Source organism: Brachyistius frenatus, unplaced genomic scaffold (genome assembly GCF_029030835.1).
Source record: "Brachyistius frenatus isolate BFR_SWC_R1_liver_20210118 unplaced genomic scaffold, ASM2903083v1 Contig_11, whole genome shotgun sequence".
NCBI lineage: Eukaryota > Metazoa > Chordata > Actinopteri > Embiotocidae > Brachyistius > Brachyistius frenatus.
This window is the reverse complement of record NW_027210610.1, coordinates 1,905,507-1,928,395: the sequence shown is the minus strand read 5'-3', so window position 1 is coordinate 1,928,395 and position 22,889 is coordinate 1,905,507. Positions and strand designations below refer to the sequence as shown.

The 22,889-nt window shown below is 45.4% G+C and overlaps 1 protein-coding gene across 2 annotated transcripts in view; it reads left to right on the top strand.

Annotated features, from left to right (window-relative positions):
* The first annotated feature begins 11,471 nt into the window (after positions 1–11,471).
* raraa (retinoic acid receptor, alpha a) overlaps positions 11,472–22,889 on the top strand; it is a 143,411-nt gene continuing 131,993 nt past the window's right edge. For both annotated transcript variants that reach the window (XM_069691428.1, XM_069691427.1), the window contains exon 1: positions 11,472–11,630. The gene's annotated coding sequence lies outside the window, so the exon portion shown is untranslated. The remainder of the gene's footprint in view (positions 11,631–22,889) is intronic.

Genomic DNA, 22,889 nt, shown 5'->3' with positions numbered 1-22,889 from the left:
ATATTGTGATACTGATACAAAAAAAAGAAAATGCAGTAACTACTGCAGAGCTGTATGAGAAACTGCACTTCCTCTTCATTGGTAGACACAGACAAACCAAACTGCCTTTGGCACAGACAAAAAGGCAGAAGCAAAGTTGGTGTTTTTGTGAGTTAACTCGAGGCTATTAGTTGTCGTAAAGCGCCTGAGCACGTTATGAAAAATAACTCCCGAAATGGTTCGAATTTTATTACCTGCTCGACAAATTTTGGCACTATATTTAAATGAGGGCACAAACATCTGAGATTTGGTTGTTTATTTATCTAACCCTCTTCCAATCAGGAACAGGAATAGTTTAAAAAGTATTGATGTTCATACTGATAACAAAATATTAGTCCTGGTATTGCTTTATAAAGGAAACGTGAACTGTGGCTCATCTCCGTTACATTTAACCCTCTGTCCTTCGAGCCGGAGGCCTGGCTCTGCAAGATTACCATCATACGGCTGTATCTTTCTTGCAGAGAGATCAAGGGAAGGAGTTTTTCCCTTCTTCGCCTCATTTGGATCAGATCAGCAGTCAGTTCCTCGTGGATCAGAGGGGGACATTTGAGGATTATGGTCACTCCTCGCTGGCTGTTTCTGTCAGTCTCTGTGCAGTCAGCTCTTGTATATTGCAGCCCTGGGAAAGGCAACACGAGTCACAGATGAGCAACATCTGATCCCGACTGATTATTATATGTGGGTATCATTTCCTATTTGCGTGCCTGTCGGCGATGAGTCATAGTGACAGTGAGTCACTGTCAATGTAGAGTGTGAAAATAGTGACTGAAATGTCTGGCCATTGGTATGATTGTCGCAATATAAAAAATGCCACCACACAAGTTCAGCAATTCAGACAATCGTTATCATTAATGATCAGTAATTTAGAACTATCTAACGGAATGTTTTTCATGTTGTAATTTCTCAATTAAAGGCGTTAAAAGTACATGATAAAATCTATTATTTAACTCCTTTTGATCCCAAAAACACAAACCTAAAAAGTTTTTTAGACTTCGCTTATGACAAAGCACAAAGTGGAAAACTGCTTATTGTCTGTAATATGTACAAATAATCAAATTATGTTACTTTTCACTTAAAAGTTATGACTACTAATGCAGAGTTTTTGAGGGCGGTGACTTACACAGGAAACCCAGAAGAGAGATAGAGCAGAGGATTCGGGTGGTGATAAAAGCCTGAACCTCAAACTTCCGTTGACAAGCTCACGTTGTTTTCCTCTTTCACAGGCATGTACTTGATGCCCACATTTAACAACTGAGGACGAGCTCACTTTTCTGTATATTTCTTGTCAATTCCTTGCAACTATAACTTTTTAAGAACTCTAATAAACAACAACAAAATTCTGTAAATCTTGAGCTCCTTGTGTGAGCCAATGCCGGCTGCTTTATTTATTTATTCTCCAGCAAGGTTCTCTTTACGCTCGCCCCCTCTGAGGCCGTCTCCTGCTTGGCCATGCAATTCTGATCACATCCAGGTTTTTCCTCTTTTGTTTCCCCTGTTTATGTCACAGCATGACACACTAATCGATAAGCAATTAAAAAAAGGGCAACATGGCACGGGGCTTACATTGCTTAGTTCCCGTGCATGTTCGGCCCTCTCGGGGATATGGCGCAGGGATGAGACCACCGGGGTGTGTTTTGGGGCACATTGTCTGACCATGAAAAATATAAAATGCAGCTAAAATTTTCCTCACACAAAAATCTATGACATTTGTAAAAGCTCACTGCACTTCTTTTAGTTTTTATATCTGCAGTTACAAGTATGATATGGGAGTGTTTTACAGCCGCATTTGCCATATTCCTAACGTTTCCATAATTTGACCATGCAAGTTCCATGAATAACATTTAAAGCCCTCAGCTTATGATCAGTCTTGAAGGAGGGGGAAGACGAGCCAGCTCAAGGTCAGACGATACTCAGCAGTAATCTTGACCAGGAAGAGGTGCTGAAACCACCCATCCTGTGCGAAGGAATGGCTGCTGCTGCTTTTACAAGGAATTCACACGCAGCGCCTGCGCGGGCCGTACTGTTTTCCAGCCTCTGATATTCCATTGTCACTCAGCGCCGCAGCAACCAGACTCGTTTACAACATTATAACAGAGTTGCACTGCACCGCAAGACATTACCATCCACTCCCAATCACATGCAGTGCTTTGCTGTAAGATACACACAAACCTCACAAGCATATCAAGTATGTCACTCGACGGTTTAGACTGCGCTGTCTGCTGAGGTGGGAGGGGGATGTGTTTATGCAACTGGTTCTTCAGCCCCCAGCAGCCATGTTTTTCGGTGTGTGTGTGTGTGTGTGTGTGCGTGTGCGCGTGCCCGTGTGGCCTGTTTTATCACAATGCTGACACCTCATTCTATAGTCTTTTGACCCTGACAGACAGGCAGCCGTGGCAGATGTCTCCCATCAGCCGTATCCAGTCCACCTCCAAACACCTCTGATATGACGAACCTGCCTGCCAGCCTTCCTGGATGGCTGCTGGAAAAGGCTCCAGAGAGTGTAGGTGTGTCTGGTGTGTGTGTGTGTGTGTGTGTGTGTGTGTGTGTGTGTGTGTGTGTGTGTGTGTGTGTGTGTGTGTGTGTGTGTGTGTGTTTGAGAGAGGAAGAGGACATATCATTCTGTGTTTCCTCTTGATATTTAGAAGTATTTGATGCTGCTTATTAGAGTTTGTATGCATGAAAAGGTTCAGCATGTTTAGATTTGACGCTTCCCTGCAATAAAAGGAGTGTGTCTGTGATTTGTATGCGTGTGGTACAAGCTCGGAAAATGCATGAGCACGGTATGTTGTGCATTTGTGAAAAAGGAAAGAGGGAGAAAAAAAAAATAATCACCTTTGTTGAAGTCCAGAAACTTCTCCTCTTTTCTCCCTCCTCTCCTCCTCTCCCTAACACTCTTTGCTTTTTACAGGCTGCCATTTCCACTAAATTAGTGCCCAGGATTTTAATTGCAGTTTATGAAGCTCATTTATTGGCGCGAGAGTCTGTATTTGTGTGATGTGGCATGCAGCAAAGCAGGCTGGTTCCATCCAAGCATCCCTGTGGTTTTGCATTTCTTTTTTTTTTTTTCCTACCCTCCCTTTTCCTACGTTGTTTTCTTTCTCCCCCTCCTTCTTTTCTTTTTAACACCAGAATGTTGCTGGGCTTAACCGTACATGCTGCTGTTTTTATAGAGAATTAGCACTTCTCTACCCGGTGCTGGCTGTGTGGCTCCACGCTGGAAGTGTTGCCTTTAAATCAGCCCTCCCCCTTTAAAACCGCCCAGGCACGTGCCAAGAGCCACAAATTTAGCTTCCAGAAGCTAGCATTTGTTCTGACTTTAATCAAAGCACAGAGATAATCAAATAACATGATAAAGATAAATGTAGGACATCATTTAGGATTGTTGTACGTGCAGTAGGTTATCGAGCTGGAAAATGCTCACATAAATGGCGCACATTGTGTTTGTGACCCATGATGATCTCACTTTCTCTAAATCTCCGTTTCACTTCCTCTCTCTTCACTTTCTTCCTGCACATCATCCCCTCCACGGCATTCCAGTGACACCCTGGAGGCTAATTAAGCCTTAATTACATTTGTTGGAATTGATTTGTGATTTAGTCTTTCCTCTGTTGTTCCAGCTCATTGGCCCCCATAGAAATGTCATTAATGCGCCATTATTTTCACGGGCGGTCTAATTAAAGGGACATATTCTCTGGGCTTCCTCTGATGAGATGCTGGGAAGGGGAACATGTTGGCGACTGGCACCCTGATGATCCAAAATGGAAGACGCGGCGGGAGGGAGTGTAACACAATCTTGTGTGTGGATATAAAGACGCTGTGCAGACCGAGGCTGCCAGGTGGTCGGTTTGGGCTGGATGTCGATTCATGTTGCTTGACATGATGTTGTGACAAGACATGTTTGTTTGGCTTCGATGTGTTAGAGGTGAAGCCATAAAATTATATTTTCATTACAGCTCTGTCAGCTTTAACCTCAATGATCATCAGCCTGAAAACAGAACGACTGTTGTGTTGGCCGATCAACGCAGCAGCATCAATAGCCCCCTTACTTAGAAATAATAATGTACACAGTAAAACTGTAGTTTCTAACCTTTCCTGACCTTTATAGTGGCACATACTTACTGCAAGTGTGCTGCCACCCAAACTTTGTAATAGCTATGTTGGTATACGTATACGTTGTGGCGCTGTGTACCAACATAGCCTTCAGACATTTCTTTTGCTGCATTTTGAGACTGGGCTGGTGCTGCACACCAAGAGTCCAATAAACAAAATGCTTCCAAAATACTTTAAATCTTTTTTAGTCATATGTTAAGAGGCTGGCTGTGAGATTGGGATAAGAAGATTGATACCGTTCTCATCTGTGTAACGTAAATCTAAAACTACCTGCATTTAGCTACGCTGAGCATAAAGACTAGAAGCAGGGGACAACAGCGCGCCTGACTCACGCCAACGTTACAAAAATATGCCTCTAAACGCCACACTAAACACATTATATCTCATTTGTTTAATCAGGACAATACCAGAAATGTATGGGTGCTTGCCGACCGGAGGTGAGGGGCCTTCACTTTGCTGCTGGTCGCCTGGCAACCTCACAGTGGCATGTGTACAAATGTCAGATACAAGAAGAATATGTTAACTGTTGAGCCTTAGAAGTGCTGAAAAGTGTATTTCTGAACATTGAAGTTAGCCAGGCCAGCTGTTTTCCTCTGCCTCCAGTCCATATCTAATCTATTGGAGCAGCTCGAGCTTCATTCTTAGAGCACAGACATGACAGCTGTATCAAACGCTGCAAAAAAACAAACAAAAAAAAAGACCTATTTTTCCCCAAAATGTTGCACAATTTCTTGAATATCTGAGACCTTAAAGTCACAATGATTGTGGTTTGAGACACACACCACCGTGTGCCCAATCCTTTCTCCTTTGTAGTCGTGTACATGATAACAAAAAAAAAAGCTAATATTTGATAGGAAGGTACAGTATGACCCTATTTCAGATTTAGCCTAATCTCTTCTGAATGTGATCCCAGGCTTGTTCTCTCCTAACGGGTGAAGTGAGTAACAGAGCATCAGGCCGCTTGCAACACAGCATGGCTTAGTAAGAAAAAAGCACGTTCGACTCTCTTTCCGAAATAAAAAGCAGAATTCGGAGTTGGCAATTGTTTGTGATTCTTTTAAAACACTGGTCCTTCCTCAGGGAGGCTTGTGGGGAGGGAGGCAAAGAAAGGGAGAGGGGTGGGCGGGGGTTAGCGAGGGGGCGGGGGGGGGGTGAAGGGGGGGGGGGGTTGCGGTGCATTCACATGTGGAAGCTCAAAGCAGTAACAATCTTTCCCAGCCTGCTCTGGCCTCATATGGCCTATGGTATCCTGCTAAGAGCCTCAGAGCACAAGACTAGTCCCTCTATCTCTCCTCCTCCGACTGCTCCTCTTGCTTTTCTTTCTTTCTCTGCTCGCTGGCCAACTTGCTGCCAGAGTGACTGCCTGCCACTCTCCTCTGCCCTCAAATTTTAGCGCAATTCTATCAGTTGTCTGCATGTACCCTTTCTGTCTGTTATGATTGTGTATAATGGGACTCAGGCCAACGTGCTGGCTGGCAGGCTGACGGGCGTGTTGGACAACTGCTTCACAGTTGGCCTGGCTGGTGAGAGAGAGAGAGGGGGAAGTACAGAGGGAAGGAGCGAGAGAGAGAAAAGGGTGGAGGGAGGGAACATCAGAGAGATAGAGAGGGAGAACAGGGAATGGGGTCACTTGAGTTTGTTGCTCATAGGATATCAAGCAGCTCACTCGCTCCACCCCATTTAGTAGTCTGGCTCTTCTGCTACCTCCATCCCTATCTCATCAAAACCGCCATCTTTGGGAGTGTTACTACAACAACAATGTCCTTTGTAAAACAATCCAGCAGCCCTGATTTCAGTCCCTGCTCATCATACCATGCGAACAATAACAATGGGGTTCAAGTTTTTATTTTCTTTTGTACGGCATAAAGCTTTAGATCTGATACACGAGAATTGTTCTACTTTCTTCCAGGTTGCTCTGCAGGGGGAAAAGGCCGTCAGTCTACCGATAGATGTATTCAGAAGTTATCTGAGTCGGCAGTAGGAATATGCCCTCATTAAGGTGTTTTCCTTTTATTTTTGGGGTCTTTTTCATCAGGTTCTTGCAATTGCTGAGTCATCTGGAAAAAGCAGCACTCTCACCATTCTTTATTCTTGGGTAATGCAGCATAAGAGAACTTCCATTTTTAGCTTCACAGCAAATTGCATTAAGCTACAGTTCAGTGAGCCCTAATGCTTTGAAAGTAACAAAAATCGACGGAAGAGGATAAAAGTTGGGCGATATTGCTCAGACTTCTTCTCCCGACGAGGCCTCCTTTCTGCTCCGTTGCTGCTGCTGAGCGGGGAAGAGAATGGGTTAAACCTGTCTGCGGCCCACATCTGGGAATCATTTGAAACATTCCACAAGGCTTACCACATGTTTTCAGATGGACTAAATCCTGCGAAAGGCTCGCCTGTCAGAGGCTTGAAAAAAAAGAAAAGAAAAAAAAAATCATCTTTTTTTTTTGTTTTTTTGCCAGTAGGGGAAAAAATGAGAAAGAGAAAATTAAACTGTATGTTTTTGGGGTTTTGTTTGTCTCTCTCTCTCTCTCTCTCTCTCTCTCTCGCAGGTGAGATTATGTGGTGATGTGGGTGGATGAGCAGGTCTGTGTCTGGTGGTGACAGTGTGGAGACCTCTGCCTCAGCGTCCTCCTGCATGTTGGTGGCATGTTATTCGAACGTCTTCTGAGTGAAAGCTGTTTCTTAACAGCCACTTTGCAGTTCAAAAGAAGCTTTGAGGCTCGGCTAACTGTTTCCATGCAGCTGATACCATCTCTCTCTTTTTCTGCCCCGAGCACATTTCTGCTTTATTCTTCACAGTATAGCACCATAAAGTGAACCAACGCGAAAGCTGTGTAACCTTTCAGCACATCTGACCCCTACTGTCCAGACACTTATAGCTATGAGTGGCACATTCAGCTCCTGTAAGAGTGCCTACTTTTGAGCATTCAAGTGGTGCGATATCTTCATCTTACTGTGATACAGTCAGCGTTGCTCTTTTATTTAGCCCGATCAGGTAGCCCGAAGCGGTGCCCTGAAGTGCTTTTTATGGTGTCACCATTACATTATACTATGGATGACAAGTTAATAAACAGCAGACGCAGGGTGATGAATGGGTTGACTGCCGGTAGTTCCACATAAACATTTGTTTTTAAGAAGCCAGCAGCAGGCCGGACGTATATAAAAAGTAAAGGGACTCTGCGGTTCTCGCAATCCTTACTACGTGTTTAAGATCGTCTCCAAATGTGTACCCGAGAAAAGGCTGGCAGAGAGCGGCGCTCATTGACGTCAGGCCCCTGGACTCTCATGTTGCCCCAGTGCATTGCACAGCCCACTGTAATTGCCCACTGACATTTGGGGAGCTGGAAAAGTTTCTCTTGGGTGTGGGTGACACCCTACACAGACAGGGAGGTGTGTGTGTGTGGGGGGGGGTTCGGTGTCTGACACCCTCTCCTTTTCTCTGTGAACTGGGGCGTGACATGTGGTATGTGGCCCCATGCTGGGGGTGAAAGCATTGATCAGGCTGGCTAATGTTACCACACTTTCGGAAATAGCAGCGGACTTTCACACCGGACAGTAAACGGGCACCCAGCGTTTAGAGGAGGAAACTGAGCACCTGCTAAAGGGCTCACCAGGCGCCTTGTAAGAAGGAACATGAGAGCGACACACCACTACAGTCAAGTAACAATAAACAGGGATTATTTTATGTTATTGTTTCATAGGAGGGAATGACGGGTTTAAGAAAGCTCTGCGAGGCTTTCTGAGTCTCAATTAAGTAATGACAATATTCTGACATGGTGACTTCTTAAAGGAGTAGTTCGACAAGTTGTTAGCACATTTGATTAGGTGTATTTCTTGCTGAAAGTTAGATGAGAAAAATGTATACCGTTTTTGTGTCTGTATGATAAAGGGGAAGCTACGGTAATTTTATTATTTTAGCTTAGCATAAAGAGGAGAAACAGGCCAATAAGATCACTTTTTCAAACGTGACGTAATCTGCCATTTGCCATCAACATGGAACAGAAATAATATGGCATATAACCTCCTGTACAACTATAATTTAATATTCTCACTTTGGTATTTGTCTAGATTAAACAAACAAGATATGACATGCTGATTAGATTGTCAATTAGTTAACTTTACAGGGTGCTGATTCAGCTTTTTCTGCATGTATACTATGCTAATTTGTCCCCAGCTGTGGTTAGTTTCATATTTTTCCTCCTTTCACTTTATATATTATTTAGAGGACTAAATATTTTTTTTTACTTCCCAATTCTGTTGATTATTTTGGGACTCCTGTCCTCTGGCCCTTCTTGACCGTTTGAGTTTGGGAACCACAGAAGTAAAGGATTCAGCTTTCCCAACCTGAAGCACCACTGTAGTAAACTAACCACTGACATGGCTGTGCTGTATGCCTACTGTACTTAATCCTTCAATCCATTGTCGAGCTTGTCTGTCACTCTTTGCTGCTCTTTGAAAATAGTTGAAGCAGCATTAGAAATCTTGGATCTTCGAAGCGTATCCAAAGATTTTTGGAGTCTGTGCAGTAGTCAGACACAAAGTCAGTGGATGCGCATTATACAAACCACCGTGTCAAGCCAGACAATCTGAAGGTTATGTAATGCATTAAATGAAACACGCATTACATGGCTTTTCACTATGCATGACATGTCCTTATGGCTGTACAGTACACACTGAAATGCAGTCTAAATCTGTATCGCAGGGAGGAGGTGGAGATTAACTTTACTGGACCGGAGAGCCGTTAAGATTCAGCTCCAGTAACTTCCAGTGTAAACCTGGCTACAAGCAGAGGATGCAGCTGGGCTAAAGAGACCCTAGAGGCCTCACTATCCAACCTAGAGATATGTAGAGGAAACACAATGCTTCACAATACAAATCCCCACACTGCAGCTGAGCGAACGAGGGTGAGTCCTGCTGTACACAGGCATGCCGGGCTACTGCTCCACCTGTCAGAAGGTAGTGAAATAAGACGGCTCCATCACTTCAACCGTTGTGTTATGACACCAGCCACTTCCACCCTTCCACCAGTGCATACTTTTAGCATTTGACGACTCCCTCAGTCCATGCTGACTCGCATGCCTGTGTGTCCCATGTCACAACCAGCCCCCGCCGCACCGCATTCCTCACTTGTGTGGTGATGTGTGACAACTGACACAGTTTAGTGCCACTCACGGCTTTTGTATGAGAAAGCCTTAAAGGCAGCACGGGGAACAAAGAGGATACTGACGCTGGTGCTCTCTCGCTCTCTCTCTCTCTCTCTCTCTCTCTCTCTGTGTCAGTGCTCCCTGAAAAAAGATGAAAAGCAACTGAGAGGATTCAGCGGAGGCAAAATATGTCACTAGCTGTCTTGTGGCCTTTCGTCCAATCTTATGGGAGAAGGGGTTTCACATCTTACCCACCTGTCACAAAACTTTACTTTCTTGGGCGGAAAGCTATTGAATGCAGCAGTCGTACCTGAGAGACAGAAGAGAAGCCACGCTTCTCTTTGGCACACAACTCCCTCGCACGCAAACATGCTCACGAACGCAAGCACCTACTACTGTGTGCACACGTATACAACAGGCACATATTAGGGCTCCAAAGGATAATTCGTTTAATACTGAGTAATGTATTGCGCATGTCTTCATTAACCAATTAATAGAGTTAATAAAATGTGAAACTGAAGACCAACACCAGTCACAACAGAGCTCCTGTTGATGCCTTGAAACCATGTCTCTTTTAATATTAAATTTACAACATAATAGAAGAATTAAGCTCTTCATATTTTTGAAGCTGGATAGTCATACACACAAAACAAACGTCTTTATTATCATTAATAAACGCATCGCAGCTTCAGTATCATTTATTTTATCAAGAAATGTGGCCACTTTTGCACACTTTGGGGACATTTTGTTAAGCATAGAGGTCTTTCAACAAAATAGCTGCACGATACATACATGCAATAATTTATTTTTCTATCTTTTAATAAACCACTTAGAGTAGTTAATGTAAATCGTGTTATCCTTATTATTGTAGCTGTTAAAAAGGCCAACAAATTGCCAAGTGCTCATTTTGCATCTGGATTCCCTTCACAAGTTTTGATTAAAAACATGCACTCACATGTGTCATGCATCACTAAAACAAAGATAGTGGAGAAAAAGACCAATAATAATAATGGTTTACACACATATTTTAAGGTGTAAACAATGTAAAAAACAGCTAAGGAGTGTAGTTTAGAAAAAAAAAAAAAAGCCGATTAATTAAAAGATGCTTTTAGACAAATGCCTCAATTGGCTTCACTGTTGCAGCTCTGTGTGTGATCAGGATGAGCGCTCCTCGTACGTGGTGGATTAGGAAGAGGAAGCTGATGCAGAGCGACAAAAGGGTACAGTGCAACCTGGGATGGAAGATTATTTTAGAGGCTTTAATGGAGTTCTCAGCAGGACATGGAGGCATAGTCACGCAATGGAGGCGGGGCCGAATTGTTTAAAGTTTTATGACAAATTCTGAAAACTCGACAGCTTTCCTGTGACAATATGGACCTTTTATCCAGAGGTTTTAAAACATGACCAAAATACTGTAACAAAACCTACATTTTCTATGAGATATCCTTGTGTAGTCTTGGATGTAGAACTCTCGCATACATGTTCTTATGTTTATTCTGTTTTTATATTTAAGGTATAACCTTATTTTTCTTTTCCTTGCAACTATGTTCTGCCTAAATTCCACACATTTTGAGACTTGTGTAAAATCTGCCTTGTATGTCGCCGTTTTCCTTTGGCCTGCAAAAATCTGTGTTGCAAACCTGCTTTTAGTTGCATTGCTTTCAAAATAAGACCTGTTACATAATCGCAATGGAGACACCACAGGCTATAACCTCATATTAAAAGGTTAAGCATACAGTTTTCATTGCAGCGCATGAAACTGTGCTTTTGACTGGGTGTGCTGCACATTGTAGCGAGGCATCAATGAGCTCGAATTAAACACGTCCAAAAAAAAAATATGGCACCTTAACGAACGGTGAACTCTTTTTGGTTGCTTTACTTTGTTTCAGCAGAGCAGGAAGCACATCTGGGAAAAAAAAACAAAACAAGACGTCCACTTTTGAGGACTGTTCAGCCATATAAGGAAAGGGGCGGGGCCAGAACTGGTGTTGGGTTTCACAGCCAGAGAACGTGATTGCAATGGTCGCCTCTGCGTAAAGCCGTGCCAAACTTGCCTGCTCCCTTGAAAGCGACTCGCCGCCTCTTACCTACGGTTTGCCCGGAGAGGGGGGGGGAGGGAGGGAGGGGGTAGTAGTGGTAGTAGTAGTGGTGGTGGTGTCTTTCACTCAGCGTTCGCGAGAGCCGCCGCCGTTTGGAGATTTGCGAGTCGGCAGAAAAACTTTGAAAAGACTTACCGCCGCGGAGACGTACAGCTGCGCGGCTGAACTTCCAGCAGCAGTCCGAGGGCAGCGGCAGCAGCAGCAGCAGGAGGAGGAGGGAGGAGGAGTCAACAGGTCCCAGGTACTAACGCACACTTGTCATTGACAGCTTGTCAACATTTGACAGCACGCGTCCAGGTGTCATCTCCTGCAGGGCTGCCGTCGTTATTAAACCGGAGCCCTTTCACCTGGTGGATTTGGAGTGCGTCACGCGTGGCCGCGGTTGTAATTGTACGCGGGTGGGACAAGTTTAATTTATGCTTTTTTTTTTTTTTTCATTGTCAGAAACGTACCGAGTACCCGCAGTATTGAAACCGCTTGTCAAGTTGCCTCATTTGTGACTGTTTAAAAACATCCGGTCGCACTGGTGGAAAAGTAACTCCAGTTGTGTTTTTTTTGTGCTCGAGCGACGTCTGTAAGGTCATCTAGCATTGAAGCTAACGCTTCTCCGCTGCTCCGGAGGTGGTGAAGACATCGGGACGTGCAGAGTTACAGTCTCCTCGAGTCCTTTCAGCGGGGGGGACAGACACCTACGCTCACCTTCAGGAAAGTGGCGACACGAGGAGTTAAAAAAAAAAAAAAATCATGTAACTGATGCGTGCCCGCGCCTGTGTGTGTACCCACTCCGAGAAAGCGCTGGTGTTTGTTTTTTTTCAATGTCGGGAATATCTAGAAATGCTTTTCACATGGTGCGTTTGCAAATATCGGTACTTGAGGTAGAACTTTGCTCGGGTTTGCATTTATCGATACCGATCGCATCCGCAGCCCCGTTTCCACTCCGGTGTCGCTGGAAACGGGTTGAGCACGCAGAGAGAGAGAGAGAGAGAGAGAGAGAGGGGGGCAACCACCGCTTGCATTCTTCGAGCTGGAAACTTGATGAACCGACACAAACATGCATTCTTCTGTCACGAAAAAAAAAAAAAAAATGCAGCCTTAAAGCGCCAGGGCACGCTGACAGATATCTCCCACCCCCCTCCACCCCCCAATTTGTTAACACCCCAGATTATCTCTCCCCCTTCCCACCCCCCCGTCAAGATAATGTGACGATTTGAGGCGTCTGCATCCCCTCAAATTAAATGTCACAACATTAGAGTTATATACCCTGCAGCAACACTAAACCTGAAGTGTTATCTTGTAAAATGTTGTTTTGTAAAAACCACAGATTACAGCGTTCATTGCCCTCCATTAAGGCTGTAACAAGCACTTTCTAGGTAGTTTTCCATTTGTGCGAGTAAATCCCTTCAGCGTGTGCACTTATTTCACTTGGTAGAGTAGGACATGTTGACCATGTTCACCTCTTTTACTTGGGGGGGAAAAAAATAAAAAAAAAAAGTCAGATGTTCGCTGGGAGAGGAAAGAAGAAACAAACAACAAAAAAAGTTCTGATCCACAAATCTGTTTTCAGTTAGTGGAATAACACCATTTGGTGGAGATCATTGACATCTAAAATGTGACCCAGACTATATACACGCCGATAATTGTAAGATGGCAGAAGACTATGGCAAGTGCAGACTTGTTTTTTGGGGGGTTTTTTTCTGGAAAGAAAAAAAAGACACCGACCTTTCCTGTGACAACCTGTGACATTCAAAACAAGATGCATTAGAGGAAGAGTGGGAAATCTGGTGTGTCTGAGGGTTTTCCCACCCTGTCACCTCTTCCCTTGGTGTGATTCACAGCTCAATGTTGTGCCCTCACCATAATTGGGAAGGCTCGGGCTAAACGTAAGATTGCTTTTTTTTTCTTTTGCTTTTTTTTCTTGCCCACTAAACTGTCACGTATGATAATAATCTTAATAATAACCTTCGGTATAAATGTTTTAAATCTGCTGTCTAGAAGTCTTGCGATACCTGAACCCGTGCCGTGCCCATCGCTGCGGCGTTCTAAAATTACAGTTCCCGACGAGCTGTGAGGTTATCTGAAAGGTATGACGCTGGCGCTCATAAGCACGTCTCGTATGTTAACACTTTGGATCTAACATGGTGAGAGAGGTTTGGAGGAATGATGTCCTCTCATTATTGTTGACAGCAGTCATGTGGTTTGTTTCATGCCACCTTCTCGGAGAGATCAAATAGATTTCAGAGTTGTTTCGTACACCGGTTTATTTTCAGTGTCAAGACCTTGGAAGTAGTGGTTTTTTTTTTTGTTTTTTTTTTTCTCGAACCGCCCGGTGTTGTTTGTAAGAATGGCAACAGGAGGGTTTTCTGTGACATTGTTGAACTTTAGTCTGTCGAGCGCCAACGGGAAGTCGGTTCTTTTCTCATGTGAACGGTGCCAGTTAAAGGCCTCTAATGCTTCGGTTTCACATGCTACTAAATGTATCATCACAGAGGAGGCAGCGGCGCACTCACTTTCCCCCTCCACCCCCCTTCTGCGTGTCCCTCTCCTTCCTCTGCAGATTGTAAAGTCAAGGGTTAAAGACACTGGAAAGGATTTTTTTTTCTTTTTTTTTCTTTTTTTTGCCTTTGCAGAGTGAGTCAGTTGCTCCGAGCTCCTCGATTTGTACTTGTTTCATTTGACGACAGTTTTGCTTTTGTCGCCTGTGGAACAAATTCGTTTACCAGCTGAGAAGCGATGAGTTATCAAAAGTTGTTCAACTACTCATTTTTAGAAAAAAAAACACATTTATGTGCAGGATAGGACTGCTAGTCTTGCTGTAAGGACTTTAATGTGTTAAGTGCCATGAAATAACCTGTGTTGGGATTTGGCGCTATATAAATAAAATTGAAATTGACTGCTGATAGGAGGGATTGGTTTGGCAATTCTTTTCTTAATTAATCAATCAGTTGTTTGGTTTGTAAAATGTCAGAAAAATGTCAACGAGCGTTTCCCAAATCCCCAAAATGTCTCTTGTCCTATACATCAGTCCATAACCATAAAATACTCCGTTTATTATCATGGAGGATTAAAGGAAGCAGAAACTATTCCAATTTGAAGAAGCTGAAATCTGATTTTTTTTTTTTTTGTAAAAAAAATGACTCAAAACCATAAATTCAATATATTTTATGTTCAAAACGAATCGATTAATCGACTAATCATTTCAGCTCTGCTGTAATATATTGAGATGTTCTTATCTGTCCAACTTTTCTAATATATTCAACGCATTTCTCCAAATTATAGTCTTTTCCTCCTCCGTTGGGGTAATGTTATAAAACTAGATTCAACTTTGCGTGTCTAACGGTGAAATTCTAAGTAAACTATTTATATATCGCTGTGTGTGTGTTTCCCGTCTCGTATCGCTATCAGAGGCGTTACAGATGTTGTCATCTGAATAGCACACTGGCTTTAGTTGATTTTAGAGAGGCTGTTCTTTTAGCAGGAAACCTTTGCAGATAAGATCTTTTGGAGACGTATCAGTCTAAATTTGGCTCCGGACTGGGCTTTCTCTGAACCCCCCCCCCCCCTCAGCGTCGTCAGGTGGTCTGGTCTGGTCTGGCCTGGCCTCGCCACGGCAGCCTGCCGCCCTGCTGCTGACGAGTCGGTCTGACTCACGATGCCGTGGCCGTGCAGTACAAACTCATCAGGCGCTGACGGATGAGACGCGCTCCCCGCAACGGCAGGGCATCCTAGAGATGTCACCCAGCGCTGACTTAACGGGTAAACACCTCGAAGCCAGCCCCGCCCACGCTCTTGTCACATTCTGACTGCTGGTCGCTCTGTTTTTGGGGTAGGAAGCGCTTGAAGTGAAAACCACACGACAGAATTGGTTTCACTCGCTGTAAACAGGGAAAAAAAAAACAGAGTGGGGGGCGGGTGGTGACGGGAGGAGATTTGTTAGAATTTGTTTTCATCTCCCCACGTGTTGGTTTACTACGAATGTTGCCGCGAAGAAATTAATTCAGCTCGTCAGCGGAAAAAAAACAACAAAAAAAAACCCCATCTCCGATCCTGACAGAGAAACGCTCATTTCTGCAAATGGGAGTCCAGTGGAACCGTGAAGTGTAGCGTTGGACTCATAAAACCAGCTTTGACCCAAATGAAACGGGCCCACTAGAGTCTGTCAGAATAAGTAGAAATAAATTGGGATATTACAGCGGTTTTGCTGTGGTGCCCAATGACGTAGTCAGTGCCTCAGGGACCGGGGCGAGTGTGGGAAAAGCGGGAGAGAAGAAGAAGGGTGGGAGCCGATACCAGGAGAGTGTAGCTGAAGCCGAGTGGGATTTCTTTTTTTTTTTTGAAGGGGGAGTGCAGCCGCTGTGATGTTGGGATGTGGGAGCTCCACTCATGTTGGCCGACGGCAGTTAGACGGGCCTGCTTTTGCATACTGATTCCCTTTCTGTTGCGCTCCCCCTACACAGCAAACTGTCCTGCCTGGCCCTGCCAGTCACGTGAGGGGTAACTCTCCCTCCCCTTCACACCGCCTCCTTTTATTCCTCTTTTTATGGCTTTGATGGTATTAAATAATCTTTACGTGTCAGAGTGCGCAGCTCCCAGTGTTCGTGTTGGGAGAGCGTGAGAGCAATTAGGTCAGAGTGGTAGAATAACTTGGTTTCATCCCAGCCTTAAAGCGGCAGGGTACCTCACTTTAACTCCTTTTTTTATATTCACCTCATATTCATCTCTTTGAGATTTTCAAAGAGGTCCAAGGCCAGTGGGGTTATCAAAGCAGCACTCAGAGGAAGAACTTTGTGTGTCTCTGCTGTGTATTCTCATAATAAAATGTCCCAGAATGGATCATTGCTTGTGATATTTTAGGTCCCTCACTTTGTTAATTTGCCTGAAGAATCAGGCCACGTTTGTCTCCTTTTTTTTTTCTTTTTTTTTTTTCCTAATGAGGCTGAGCTAAAGACCCATATAACCTATTATCCTGATTATTGATTTGGAATGTGTTTCAAGCTGCAGACTGTTTTGATAGACCTTGAAATCGTCGACATGTTGTAGGGCTGCTTTATTGTTTGCAACCGGATCTTCAAGCTCGCGCAAAACGATAATGGATTGAAAGTCTCGCGTTTCTGTTTGACACGGTTCCACATTAATCCGTGTTGTCGAGTTTCCCACAGCCTGTTGTCCTATGTTTGAGATTGCACGTCTGTCAATTGGCACGTGAACGTCCTGGCCCGTGTCGCGGCGTTTCGTCCCCCCCCCCCCCCCCCCACCAAATTTCATACTATTTTCCGCACTCATTTTGTACCTTGGCGTTTTACAAAAGTGTCTCTGCCCAGTCGGACAGTCCCCCAGCGTGAAGGCTGACATTTCCAGTGAAAGAGCCCTATTGTTGGTTCTTAATCCCCACCCCCCACCCCACCCCCACCCCCTCCACCCTCCTCTCCATAAAACAATGGTATCAATTGCTTCCACTGAGTACATCCACAGCTCTGAGTGAGAGACGGGCTGGCCGGGCCACGTTGGCCAGTCTGCCAGCCGTCCTACTCTGCAGCCAGGACGACCTCTTCATCCTCACTGATAGCCGGGCGCCTCAGTCCGCAGATTTCTCTTCGGACTAATTTTCCCTCGGCCGCAACCGGCTCCCGGTTGTGGCTGCACTGCCACCTTGTAATTGCACAAATAATAGCTTGTGTATATATTTATTTTCCCGGGGAGACAGTGGAGCAGAAAGATGGCTTCGACGCCCCCCTCCTCCCCCCCCTACCCCCTATCCCCACCCATCCCATCCCCACCCATCCCCCACCTTCTTAATGAATGGTCTTCATTCTATTTTCCTTCATTTTCCCCTGGACACTGCCATTAACTTTGACAGATGATATGCTCTTTCACTGAAACAGTGATCCTGAGCGCACTGTCACTGGAAATTGGATTCGCACACCCACCCAGCCCTTATGCTCCTCGCCTTTTCTCCATTTCTCCTTTTCTCTCCATCTTTCTTTTCCTGTTGCTCTCTCTCTCTCTCTCTCTCTCTCTCTCTCTCTCTCTCTCTCTCTCTCTCTCTCTCTCTCACTCAGTCTGCACTGAGGGACATGTTGTTAATATTCCTCTTCAGAGAAGCGCTTTACAGCTCAGCTGCCAAGTTAACCTTCTGCTGCTGTGAGTCAGACAGCCAGATCGCCAGTGTCACTTACACAGACGTCTGACTGGCCAATCTGTCCTCAAGTGCTCCTTGATTTTACCGCCGCTTCTCCGTCTCAAGTGGGTGTCTGCAGTCGCTGACAACACCGCGGCGATTTTTGAGCGGCCGTCCGGGGTAACGAAACTGTCCATTTTCACATCGATTTGGTAGCGCAATATTCAGAGAGGCTGCTCGGATGCCAGATCGATAAGATGCACGTCACGCTGGTGAGGTCCAGATCATGACTGCAACTTTATTATTCATTTTGATTATTCTGCTGATTCATTTTGAATGAATTTGTCTGTCCCAAGTTTACAATAATCCCAGGTAGAGATGAGAATTTCAAGCAAAAACACAATTCAGTATTGGCCAGGAACTATGCGACCATTGGTTGACCCCGCCGCCACACATACACGCGTGCTGTGAACTTGGGCTCATTTAATGGCATTAAACTTTGACACGGGTGACGAGGGCAGATGTTTGCTCTGCACGTCTAAAATTAAACTTCGTCTGGCCGTTTGATTGTCGGCGTGACGTCCGTTCGGGGCGATGCTCTCAAGTCACCGTGCATAGTTATGGTACACTTGGACACCGGCTTTACCTGCAGAGGTTGCACTGCACACTGTTTTTGTTTATTTTTGGGGATTAGAGTTCTACCCAGAACTTTTTGCGGTTTGTGACATTTAATCTCGCAGAGCCACACAGGTTTTACCTGACAGGCCTCTGCAGCCTGGCAACGACATGTTCTTTTTCTCCTTCTGTTGCAAACAGCCTCTAAGGTGCATTACTGCCAACTTCTGGCAGTACACTATCAACTGGCGGTAAAAAGAAGGGATTAAGGCGAGACAATAGTACCATAAACTAGTCGATTTTCTTTTTAAAAAAAAAAAATTTTATGTCTATTCGAAGATTAAAAAATCATGAGCCGTCTCTAGTCCAAGGTTATGTTTTCATACTTTGTCTTAACAAGTAGTCAAAAACCCAAAGATATTCCCTTTACAACGATAACAAAAGAAAAGCAGAAAATACTCACATTGGAGAAGCTCATTTAATCGTACTTCCTGCTCGGATGCTTATTGGCCGACCCGCTTCTCATCTTCTTAACTAAGACACTCGACAGCTCCCGTTGTCATCCCCCCCCCCGAGTTTGCCGCGTCCAGTTTCAAACCACTTCTCTCACCAAAGCATCTTAACACTGATTTCAGTGGAACAAATCCTCTCCATTGTGCCTCCTGTGTGGGCGTATGTGGCAGTTGACAGCGTATTACTCAGCTGCTGCGGCCGCAGCTGCCTGCACATTAGCTGGATGTCGCTCGGCCGCATTTATCAGTGCGACGAGAACGCGGCGTTGGGAGAGATAACGGGCCCCTGAAACAAAGACGACGCCGCCGCCGGCGCTGGACAGCGGGCTGCTCGCGAGCGGCTCGGCGCGTAGAAATGTTCTCCAACCGCCCCGCCGCGTTGGCTCGCCGCCCCGCCGAGGGCGTGCGGCTCGTGAGCCCGCCGCTACTTGTATTCCGTCTCCGCGGGCTGTCGCCGCAGAGCAGCCGGACCCGGTGAAGAGCCGTCGCGCCTAAATCGACGTGGAGCTGAAACGACTGCCGGGCGGCCCGGACTTCTGGGTGTGCAGCGGGAGAAAGTGGACGAAAAGAGCGCGGCCGGAAATGATTCGGCTGATGGCGCGCGGCTTTGTATGGGTTTACGGCGCGCCAATTCATTCTGCACGTCTTGTTTCTATAAACGCCGCAGACAATTTTTTTTGATGCGCCGGTAGTTTACACATTAATAAACGGCACGTGTAAGGAAGGCGTCTCGGAAACGCACCCGGCCACGCAAACGAGGCCGCGGCCTGCGGATCTTTTTGTGTCATAACCTGCGGTTGCAAATGACGCGCGCGCCGTCGCTGTCAACGACGGCGGATCCTTTGATTGGTTTTGTACTTCGCTTCGTGTCGTTTCCATTTTTCTTGGCTTTTTGTGTCGCAGTAATAATTCTGTAATGTGGCGCACCAGGCAGCATATGGCTGCCATTTATGATCAACAGCCTCTGTAAAGAGGTGACTGGAATATGCAAATGTCGGCATGCTAATGGAATAGTAATGTAATGAAGTACGTTGTATATGGCCAATAATGAGCTCCGGTTATTGAGTGTTGATGGCTTCTTCTCAGCCAGCCTTTGTTGTTGCACAAGCTGCAGCTTTCTTGTTTGTTCTCCGCGGCGCACGTACGCACCATCACCCCGAAACCCATTTACACCAAAGAGGAACAGACACGCACGGACTTTCCATACGGGGAACAGTGGACTCGTATTGATCGATGGCGTCGGGTGAAAAGCATATTGATAAATACCTGGAGCACTTGCCCATTGAAACTGCGAAACTAAATTGGGCAGAACTGAGACAGATGCGGTGCAGTAAATTAAACAAGCAATCTTCTCAGTTGGGTGACAGCACAATGGTGATTAGGGTTTCATGTGAGCTGCCCTTCATTATTTATGGCGGTGCTGTGGGCTGCCCGCAGTTGAATAGACCCACAGTCCATTGACTGGGCATATTATGGGAGGCCGGGTCGTAGCGGAGGGGAGGCGGGGGAGGAGGAGGAGGGGGGTTAAAAATGGCTTTGTTTCCTCTCGAGGAGGTTCATTTTCATCTAAATGAAGGTGGAAGCCCCGAGCGTGTTGTATCCAGGTCCTGCATGTGTGAAATGTGTTGATGGTGTTCCAGGAGGCTTCACTGCACCTCTCCGTTTCACGGCGATTTCTGCCGAACTTCTCATTCGTACACATCAGCCACTCCTTGTCTTACTCACTGTCTACTCAACGTGGTGCCAATTCACCCACTGCCTGTTTTTGTTTTTTTTGTCCACAGTTGTACTCAGGGGGGGGGGAACCCAAGTATCCGATAAATATTTGTTGTTGTTGTTGTGTGTGGGGCCTGTATTCTTTTGTATTATAGTAACACTTTGTCGTAACACTTCGATTATTCCTACCATGAGTATTTAAAGTGTTCTCTCTGGGGAAAAAAAAAACAAAAAAACAAAAATGGGTTCAGACTTCGTGGGCCGCTCCGGTTCTGTCTCTCGTCTCGAGCCGTTCACCGTCCCTCCGTCACCGACTGCACAGGAGTGGCTGGTGGGATTCGGCAGTGAATACGGACGGCGGTGGAAGTAAGAATGTGAAAAATGAAGAGAAAAAAACAGCTACTTTCAGACTGTTTGGAGCTCTGCCCATTGTCACACCTGTGCACATGTGAAAAGGCTGCTTCCTTCAGATTTGACTGAACCCTCCTCAACAGCGCTGAAGCAAATGGTCGTGTTCAGCTCAGTGTTTGTCTGTTTAAGCCGTTCTATTTATCGGTCAACAGCTGCGTTACAGTGGTGATGACGGCTGTATAACATCTTTTTTTTCAGCTCGTAGTGTTTTTGCAGGCCATGTGCTCAGTCAGTGAAAACGTGCGCATGGTTTGCAGCGTGTTGGAGGAAGGATGAAATTGTTAAAGATTTATTAGCATGATGACAATAATCAGTGTTCCTTTTTCTTCGTTAATGCGTTTTCTTTGGACGCTTCTCTGTGTTTTACTTACCTGTCCTTGTTTTTGTGAATCTTTTCTCGGATCTGGAGCCTCTGTTCCGTTATACTTTTAGGTAATAAAACTTCAATTCTCTTCGTGGAGTCCTGCCATCAGTTTTTGCTTTGTGCAGCATGCTTTCAGGTTTTTCACTGCCCGCTAACATCTTCCTCTGCTCTGTTGGATGATGATGATGTAACAGCACATCTTAAGCTGCTGAAAGAGGCTTGACTGTCAGATTGTACATTTCACAAAGTTACAAAAACTATGGTAAGATGAAGACACTTCCTGTACAAATGCCAGAAAAGAACTTTCTCCTTCATTTGGAAAGTTCTTTGATGGATTTAGAGAAAGTGTCCGAGGCGACTGTGAAGTTTGTGTTCGCTGCTGAAAACGGTCTTCTCTGTGCGTTGGAGGTTGTGGGATATGAAAATGAAATACCAAACTCTAATTTGTGTTTTGTTTTTGCATTTCTCTCCCAGTACAAGCATTGTAGATCATCTGCCCATGCACGAGTTATGAAATGGCTGACAAGAAGGCTGTGTTTATTTTATTTGAGAACTTAACTGCCATCTTAATTTGATGGATGCCTTGTTGCGTGTGTCCTAATTGTCCTCCTGCACAACAGCGTGTTTTTTTTTTTATTGTCGGTTGGCCTCCTGCCTGAGAAGCCCACTCGGACTGTCGTCCACTTGTCCGGAGCGCCACAACAATCCCGAGCTGCCGTGTTCCCTCAGAGAGCCACTGTAGGACATTCCCCCGGGGGCGGGGGGCGTGGGGTGGGGGTATGTGGTGTGTGTGTGTGTGTGTGTGTGTGGGGGGGGTGTTTTCTGATAAGGCTGTGCCAAATCAGGTCCCCACACTCAATTGCGTCTTTGTCGTTCCCTCCGTGTGAATATCAAGCGTGGCTGAGCTGCGTCTCCATGGGTTCCCTGTGTTCAGATACCTTTGCATGGCTTCCATCAGGACTTGCGCGGCGCTGCTCGCTTCCCCCTCAACCGCAACCACAACCCCCCAACCCCCACCCCACCCCCCCTCCACCCTTTCGTCCTCCAACCGTTGTTGTCCTATCAAATGGAGCTTGTTTTTTAGCTTCTCTCATGAAGCGTGAAATACAAGCGTTTATATTGGCATTGGCAGGTATTTAAACTGATCTGATCCAGGCTGTGCTCATTAAATCGTCAAAGTGATGTAATGTTTCACTGCCGCTACTGTGTGCCAGCATGGCATGTTTTTCCACTTAGGGATTTCAGTATTTGTCTCTGTCATAAACACGGGGCATCTGGTTGCCAGTAGTTGGCCCGGCCTTCATTGGAGTTGGACACCGAAATGTGGCTGAATTTCTTCAGAGAGAAGCTGCCTGGTTTCTCATTCAGCAGCTAGCGTCGGTATGATAAATGTTCCTGATCACCTATTGACCCAGAGAGGTCAAGCCTTTGCCCCGTCACCCATCACCCTCCACCTTCCCGCTGCCTCTGTACCCCGTGGATCGCCTTTATCTGCTCCGGCAGTAGTTTGTTCTCCCCAACACTGCTTGTCCAACCAACAGATACCGGGCAACACAACTATGCACTTTCCTTGTTTGCAGTCAAGTGCGAGATATTTTCGCCTTCCAGATTTATCTTTCCAAAAATATCTTTTATGTGGCCTGTGGCCTCTGAAATACGTTTATGATTAGATACAGCGAGCCCGGACAGATACCCTCTCCTTCCTGCGTTCTCAGCTTTAATTTTGACCTTTACACCCTTAAGATCACAGACAGTTTTTAGGACCTT